Raw genomic sequence first — 9,866 nt, 5'->3', positions numbered from 1 at the left:
AATTCCTACTAAGTATTTTAATAAAACTACACATTCTCTCTCTCATGCTGGAGGAGAACCTTTAGAAATAAATTATAAATTACCAAAAACATATATTTGCAAAGATAAAATCTGTATTCAAACCAGTTTTTTATTAGAAAAAGATATTTCTAGCCAATTAATACTTGGTTTACCTTTTATTTATCTAATATATCCTTTAAAACATGTTGATGAAACATGTATTACAGGAACCTATCAAGGTAATCCTATTTCTTTTAAGTTTATAACTAAATCTGTTCATAGAATTCTTAATTAATTACAAGAAAATATTGATAGAAAAACTTTTCAGATCAATTTTTTAAAAGAAAAAGTTAAAATATTAACTATAGATGATAAATAAAAAAATCCAAAATTACAAGAAAAAATTCAATTATTTATAATAAATTTTCATTAGAAATATGTAATGATCTTCCAAATGCTTTTTGGAATAGAAAGAAACATATAATATCTCTTCCATATGAAGAAGATTTTAAGGAAATAAATATTCCTACAAAGTCTCGTCCTTGTCAAATGAATTCTGAATATTTAGAATTATGTAAAAAAGAAATTCATTCTTTATTAGAAAAATGTCTAATAACACCTTCTCAATTTCCTTGGTCTTGTACTGCTTTCTATGTAAATAAACATTCTGAGCAGGAAAGAGGAGTACCTAGATTAGTAATAAACTATAAACCCTTAAATAAGGTTTTAAAATGGATTAGGCATCCTATTCCTAATAAAAAAGATTTATTAGATAGACTAGTTAATGCAATCATATTTTCTAAATTTGATTTAAAATCAGGATTTTGGCAGATTCAAATACAAAAATTTGATAGATATAAAACTGCTTTTAATGTTCCTATAGGACATTATGAATGGACAGTAATGACATTTGGACTTAAAAATGCTCCTTCAGAATTTCAACAAATCATGAATGATATTTTTTTTTATCAATATAGCAATTTTATAATTGTTTATATTGATGATATTTTGGTTTTTTCTAATGATATTGAAATTCATTTTAAACATTTATAAATGTTTAAATATATTGTAATAAAAAATGGTCTTGTTATTTCAAAATCTAAAATGATTTTATTTCAGACTAATATTAGATTTTTAGGCCATAATATTGAAAAAAAAAAATTATTCCTATTCAAAGAAATATAGAATTTGGTTCTAAATTCCCTGATATTATAACTAATAAAACTCAGTTACAAAGATTTTTAGGAAGTTTAAATTATATTTCTCCTTATATTAAAAATTTAACTCAAGATTCTGCTATCTTATATGATTTATTAAAGAAAAATCCTTTACCTTGGACAGATAAGCATACTAAAGCTGTTCAGAATATTAAAGAAAAAGTTAAAAATCTTCCTTGTTTAATGTTAGCGAATCCTTTATGGGATAAAATTGTAGAAACAGATAATTCTGATATAGGTTTTGGTGGAATTTTGAAACAAAAAGATCCCCAAACTAAACAATAATATCTTATTAGATTTTATTCTGGGAAATAGAATAATGCCCAGAAAAATTATTCTACAGTGGCAAAAGAAATATTAGCTATTGTTAAATGTATTTTAAAATTTTAAGATGATTTATATAATCAAAAGTTTATTATAAAAACTGATTGCAAATCTGCAAAATTTATGTTTAATAAAGATTTAAACATGATGTGTCTAAACAAATGTTTGCAAGATGGTAGGCTCATTTAGTGTGGGGACCCGGACGCCAATCCATGTCTTAATCATTATTAACGTCAAATAACAATTAAGAAAAGTAGGACTAAAAATTTTCTTTTTAAATTATGAATGCGGAAACGTAATGTAATCTAGTTAATATACATATCAGTATAAAAGTACAACATATGTACTACAGATATCTATCTCAACTAGGTTCAGCATCTATACATCAAGGGCTGAATCCTACTCTGCTTCTGGGCCCAGATCTCCACGCTAACTATACTCTCTCATCCTCTTCCTGATCTTGATTCTGTACCACCTGTTGTCAAGCACACATACAAACAAGACAACAGTCGGATAACTCCGGTGAGAATTACATTCCCAGTATAAATCATGAAATAAACATTCATAACATGTATCAAAATCAGAAACATGAATCAATATAAACTCTGAATATAACATGTATCAAATCCGACACATTTATCAACGCAAACTCTGAATCACCCTCAGTGACTCATAGACTCTGACTCGACTAGTCCTAATCTAGGGATCCCGATCGGAACAAGAACATACACCCACCTACACTCCCGATCGGGGCGGTGGTATGTTCTTATTCACGGACTTTGGCCCTTTCCATGTCGAACATCAGTAATAGAAGAAACTCCAATTCTATCCACTTCGATATGACCAAACATCCGGTGTCTTGATCGATCCGTCACAGAATTTGGTATTTTTACCAATATCCTATCCTGTGACAATGTGCAATGTGCCAGTGACGATTCCATCACTATCCGGCACTACTGTCACAAGATTACTCATTTACAATTAGGCGTATCCGCTTATGACTCAATACAGAAATCAATCTCATTTAATTGCAAATATCAATGCAATAAAGTAAAGTATGTGATTTTGGGAAACTCAAGTCAATCGGACTCGAGTTGTGCAATCCCGCATCAACATAAATTTATACCTTTCTTCTTGACGATCTGATAGAGTCGGAGTCTCGAAGTCGAAGCTATCAATGTCACTCAATCTGAAATGACGTATCAAGAAATACAGTATCCAATACGTGTTCAGATCAATACTCAAATCAATACACAATCTGATCAATGTCACTACATAACAGTACAATCTGAATCACTACTGAATCTGATCAATATCAATCTACTGATGTTTCGACGGCATAACAATCCAGTCTTGATAAACCCGTCAATCTCAACATCACATATACAATATTACAACTCATAATCGATATTAATACGAATAATAATCTTCAATAATAACAGATCATATCGCAAATCTGTACAATCTCGATCATATCAATTCAGAAAATCATAACAATTACATACACAGTCTGTTCTTCGATCTGACTTCAATTATATATTGATCAGTAAATCCAGAACACATAATAATAATCAAATCTCAATTCGTAATCAGTAATGATACAAATCTGATATCAAATCTCAGTCAATTCCGTCCGAAAATCATAATAATTCCATACGGTATCTATTCTTCAGTCCGGTTTCGATTCTACGATGTTTACTATGTCAAGAACATCATATATGAATTTTATATGTGTTCGGATTCAATTCTGATAAACGGATCTTGTCAAATCACTATTTAAAGCTCAAAAAAAAACTGAAAGCTTTTCCCTGAAGTTTTCCCTTTTATTCATCAATTCTCGAGCTGGAATGAAGATGACACACACATATATATATCAAGTTACATGCTAAGGAAACGTGGCTTCTCTTCAATCTGCATGTCTCGCGCATATGCGCGACCTCTATTGGCGCATATGCTCGAGACCTACGGGTCTCTGCGCTGAGCAACTCTGCCGCTCGCGCATATGCGTGCCCTCACTCCGCGCATGTGCGCGAGAAACTCCTGTTCCTTCTTCTTGGCTACTGCCCTCCTTACGCATATGCGCGAGATGTTCTGTCCCGCACATCAGGCTTCTGTGCATATGCGCGCCTCTCTGTCGTGCATGTGCGCGCAAGTCTCTGCCCGATACACACACTTCATGTTTTTCTTTCATTTCGATAATTAATCTCAAATCACCGAAATCAAATCTCGGGCCTTACATTTAGCCCCTTTTGATTTTATAATCATTTATAAGAAAGGTGAAGATAATCACTTACCTGATTTTTTAACTCGTGAATATTTATCTTAATGTCTTTATTTACATATTTATCTTAATGTCTTTATAAGAGGAGAGTCCTCTTATAGAGGGCGAGGTGGTAGGGGAAAACCCCTTAATATAGTATCACAGCATGGCAAGCAGAGGCTAATAGCCCAGAAATTATCTAGTTCATCAGCCAGTAATACTGAGCAAAATAATGAGTTATACAATGAGTTTCAAGAATTTTTGAAACAAAAGTAGAAAACTAATACAGATTCTCAATCTTCAGCATCATATGCTAATATCATAAAAGAAGATGATAATGATTCAGCTCTATATACAGAGACAAAACATCGTGAATTAATTATTCTTATAGAAGAAAAAGATATTCAATGGGAAAACACTCCGTGGACTATCATGGAAAGATATTTAACAAATATATCATATGTATTTTGTTCTTATAAACAAAGAAGATTTTATGAAAATCTTCTTTTATCAACAAAAATTGTTGATATAACTCACTTTTTCAGTATTACTCAATAAAAAAGAAGTTATAACTTCTCTAAGTTCATTATTAAAAAGATAATATCTATTGGAGAATGGGGTATATCTCCTTTGTTGAAAAAGAATTTTATTCTGATACTCATAAAATGAGTTTCAAATATAATTTTTGGATTATGTGGAGAGTTTTAATAAAACTCTATTCTATGACAATGAGAAAAAGAAACATACATGGTTTCTGAAAATCTATGAAAATGTTTTTCATTATCCTGTTCCAAATTGGTTCTTTATATGGTGGAAGATTTTTAGTCCATTAGCAAAAAATTTGCCTGAGGTTTTTATAAAACCAATGAATACTTGGTTAAATGTTTTTCCAATTATTAAAAAATCATTCTCTGAACATTGGATTGACGGCAAGACTTTATGTCTGTTTTTTATGGAATTTGGAATTCCATGGATCTGGAGATGGCAGCCAGAATTTGGTTATGCTGATTAAGGTATCTCTTGCCTATGGAGAGTTAGCTCTACTAAATTTTGGGATAAACTTTTAAGAGAAGATACAGCAACTGGACAACTTTATGGCTCAGAAACTCTTCATCAAATGGAAGAAAAAATTTCTTCATACCAGAAATACTTCATTAATCGACAAGAAAAGGAAAAAGCCTCTATGAGTCCCTTTAAAATCCTCACTCAGAAATATGCTGAGATTTATTCAAAAGAAAAAATGATTGAGGTTTATATTGAAGAAATGAAGAAGGATCTTAATCAGAATATTGGATGTTCAGACTCAAAATTGGACAAATCTATGGCGTCTGAATCCAGTGACAATCAATTTATTCATCTAATGCAGATGCATGATGCTCAAGATCCAGAGGATGATATTCCTCAACTTTCTCAAATTAATGATATTTTTGAAAATCTCAAAAATTCTATAAAAGAGAATATTAAAGATGATTAGGATATTCATCTTTAATCATAACGTTGCATGATCAACTAGTGGATGGTGACATATCACATCAAAGGTGGAATCTCACATCGTGGCATGATCTCATGACAAAAGTGGGTGGCATATCACTATTTACTTTTTGACAAAGTAGGTGGCATATCACTATTTATTTTTTGACTTTGTAACCATGTTACTGTTTGCTTTAATAAAGCATTTTACTGTTTATTTTTCTAGTTGGAGTCCGGGGTTTCATGTCTGGCACTTCCATCTATTAATAGAATTATTCTGTGTTTTAGAAGGACACGGTCGAGTTTGCTCCCCTCTATTCCTCTCTTGTAAACAACTCTTCTTAATAAAAGCTTCAACCTTTTGTATAAAAGTTTCTTCTTCTGGTTACAATTCTGTAAGTTTACTGTTTTATTTTCTGTTTTTATTTACAGTTTTAAATTTTATACTTTGATATATTAGCCTGAATGACAGGATAAAATATTTATGTTAAATCATCCCATTACTAACCATGATCTATATGTATTTGTAACTTGGAATTAAATTGAAATGATAAAAGATTTATTTAAATTTTGGAATTTGATGTAATATAATGGTTAATGGTTGAACATAAGGTTTAAGATGAACCAGGAAATAGTAAACACAAGGTTTGAGGTGAATTAGGCAGCATAAATTCATGTTGTAGCCCTTCAGGCTGTTTAGCCGAGAGATGGCGTTTAAGGCATTTATGGGTGATTTTTATGAATTTATGTTTCCGAAATTGTCCTTAGTAAATCCTCTGTTGTTTAATTTCTCTGGTATATCTTTTGTAATTCCTTTTATGTTTTGTAAAATTGCCATAGATGAACTTTATATTCATTCTTATTCTTGCAATTAAATACCTGCTTTTATTAATTCAATAATTTGAATATGGTATATAGGATGGAAACCAATAATCTCCATGTGTGCGAAAGCCACTAAAGAAACATTTGGTAAAACAATGCCACGTATCAGATTCAGTTTGTATTCCAATGTATAATATAACAATAATAATTGATGAAATATTTATTGTATAAAAATTAAACAACAAATCTAACCATTTCAATGGTATCAAGCATTTGATATAAATTAATAATAACAAATAATTCATTTTTATACCTACAATAAAAAGAAATTATGAAAATGAAAAGAAATAAAGAAAGAATATACAAAATATAAACAATTTTACTTCACCAAGAATTCATCCTTTTCATCTTAACATAATAGATTTAGCTTTCCATGAGCTTACTTTTGATCAACACTAAAATCATCACTCATAATTGAGAAAATGAAAAATATATTGGAACTTAGAACTTTTATACACACTCACACTATATTTTACAATGGGATAGAATGATTCTCAAGCTAGCACAAGGCCTCTATTTAGAGGCCAAATGAGAGAAAGGATCAAAAATTTTATTAATGCCATGTAGTTGTAATAGTAGTCTTTGTCTCCTCCAACTTCAATTTCATGTCCCTTCTTTCAATGCTTTGTTTAACGACTTTAATCACCGAATTTGACTCTGCTCAAAACAGCAAACACGTGGAGAATTGTCTGTAGATGACTTTGGCCTTTTGGTTCACCTCATTTGGATAAATATTGAAATAGTTATGATTTTTTTTACTATATGCTGGTCATAGTAAAAGTAAATATGTCCTACTTTTGATATTTGCACAATTTGATCATCTTAATGAACTTTTTAGGCAATCATGTATTCAGCAAAGTTGTAGATATTTTCTCAAGGATTTCAAATGTTAGACTGAATTTTGTTGTGGAGATGCTAGTACAAAACCAGTAGATGTAAATAAGTAGAAAACCAGAAGCACTTGTACCGCTCTAAAACCAGTAGCAGAACTTATCAAGTACTGCTTAATCTAATTAACAAATGACTTCTTAGCTAAAACCGAAAACCCGAAATAGACACTAGCAGATTGTTGCGTATCTCAAGTCTTTAAATATTACCGTTAATTTATTAACGTGATACTAGCATTTATTGCTTCATTTAAATGCCATTAAATGTTGTACGGGATCATTTAAGACAACTTACTATTTTTGGTATGAACTGAGACTGATTGCTTTAATGTATTCTGCAGGGTCCATTTTCAACAATAAAGCTGAATCACTGAAAAGTCAAAAGAGCCGTTCAGATTTTAACGTTGGTTTAAGCCTATATATGAAGACGAAGCACTTTTCAAGAAATATGCAGTGAACAAATCTCAATCAAAGAATATCATTCGAGCATCGCTAGAACTCTCAGTTATCTCAAAAGCTCAACACTGAAAAAACAGCACACGCTTCATTGCATACACTTGATCTTTGAGATCATTTTGTGCTAGCTATTTTCTTTATCTCTTCTTAAGCTATTCACTTCATTAATAGAAGAATTTGTAACTGGAAAAGAGTTCTTTCCAGAACTTAAGATCTTTCAAGTAGTTGAGTTGTAAAACTAAGAGTTTCAGTAGGCGAAGGGTAAGTCCTGTTGAAGTGGGTGTGTACAATTGTTGTACTGTATTCACCAAAGTCTTTTAGTGATACCTTCTAGAAACAGAAGAAGGGGAGACGTAGAAGATTCATCTTCGAACTTCCAGAAACAAACCTTGTGCCATCTACTGCTTTTCTGTTTCACTATTTTTCACCCACTAACCAACAGATCGTTTCCGCACATTATCTTGTGATCTGCTAGTCTTTAAACTTGAACCAGAATCTGTTAGTATCTCTAACAGGACTCTAGCACATCATTCTGAAAAATCGATTAAGTTTGCCATTGAGTTTATTCAACCCCCCCTTCTAAACTCAATCCGATCCTCAACAAGTGGTATCAGAGCTAGTTATTCTTGTTCTGAAAAATATTTAACAGACATGGCTCACTTCAGCAAAATTCCAACGTTCTCAAAAGAAGACTTTGACGACTGGAAAATCAGAATGCAAGCCCATCTTGCAGCTCAAGATGATGACATGTGGTATGTCATCACAAATAGTCCGTTAAAGATCTTAAAGCCAAATCCAGCTGTTGCTATTACTGAAGGCGCACCTCAGATGCTGGAAAAACCAAGATATGAATGGACAAGTGAGGACAAGAAGAAAGCCAATCTTGACAACGTTGCAAAGGACATTCTGTACAAGACACTCGACAAAAATACCTTTAGCAAAATCAAGATGTGTCTTACTGCCAAGAAAATCTGGGAAAAATTGATTCAGATCTGGGAAGGAAACGAAGAAACTAAGGAAAACAAACTTTCCGTAGCCATGCAGAAGTTTGAGAATATGAAGTTGAAGGCTGGAGAAACAATGAATGAGTTTGATGAACGCTTTAGCAGCCTTGTAAATGAACCCTCAGCTCTTGGAAAAGATTTTGGCAACAGGGAAGTTGCATTAAAGATAATGAGAGCCCTACCCAGAGAATGGGACGTCAAAACGATGGCAATGAGAGCTTCCAAGGATCTAAACAAGTTAGAACTGCATGACTTGTTCTCAGATCTGAAAGCATATGAGTTTGAACTTGAAGTTTGAAGTGGAGAAGAGCCTTTAGCAATTCCACCAACCAAAGCTCTCGCAGCTACTGTTAACTCTACTGCTACAGTTGCCCCGAGTTCATCTTCTGCTACTGCTATGGAGAATACTTCTGAGAGAAGCTGATAAACATAAAAATTGTACATTAATTAAATGTTTTATAATATAATTATATAGTTTTTGTTTTATTAAATGTTTAAATATTATATGTTTTATAATAAATTGTATAAAATATAAGTTGTTGTGTAATTACAAGTTTTTACTATTTTTTACTGGTTCGATAAAACAAGAATAAACTTGGCGTTGCAAATGAGATTAAGATGATTCTTGGACCTGTAGAAATTTGATCATAATATCTACAATATTGTTGACAAGCATGAGATAAAAATCCTCTCATAATTGGGATCAAATTGAGCAACAAATAAAGTTACCAAAGGAGTGACAGTTTTATCATGCTCTAGTATTTTGACCATATCTCTCAAATTACTTGGTCAAATGGTTTGAAAAAAATACCACAACTAGACAACTCAATTATCCACATGTTTCTTTTTATGTGAAGAAGCAAATTCGGAGAAGAAGATTTTCAAAAGTGATGTGTAATATAATATAATATCTTGGAACACCAATGAAGACTTATGTGTAAAAAAATAATATTTTATTTGTGATTGTCTCCCCAAATTTGGCTATAAATAGGGGTGCATTGTAATGTATTGAGATATCCCTAATTCTATGAACAAACCTTTGAGTTCATAATATTTCTCTCTATATTTTTCCTTTATTTCTTCATTTAAATACAATTAGCATGTTAATTTCATATTCAAAGTTTTACACTTTGAATAATGAATAGCTAACTTCCTAAAGTTGAGATGATAAGGTGAAACTCTTGGCATGATAATAAGGTTATTAAAAGGTAAGAATCTATGTTTTATATTATTTAATCATTATTTATTGTTTATGTTATATTTATTTCTTTAAGCATTTTTATACCCTACTTATAAGTGGGAGTTTTGATTTATTGTTGCTATATGTTACACTAAATTCTTGGAACCATTTAAATGTTAGTTTGGT

This window comes from Primulina huaijiensis, chromosome 6 (genome assembly GCF_012295235.1).
Source record: "Primulina huaijiensis isolate GDHJ02 chromosome 6, ASM1229523v2, whole genome shotgun sequence".
In the NCBI taxonomy this organism is placed as follows: domain Eukaryota; kingdom Viridiplantae; phylum Streptophyta; class Magnoliopsida; order Lamiales; family Gesneriaceae; genus Primulina; species Primulina huaijiensis.
The sequence above is the reverse complement of the archived record's forward strand: the minus strand, read 5'-3'. Positions refer to the sequence as shown.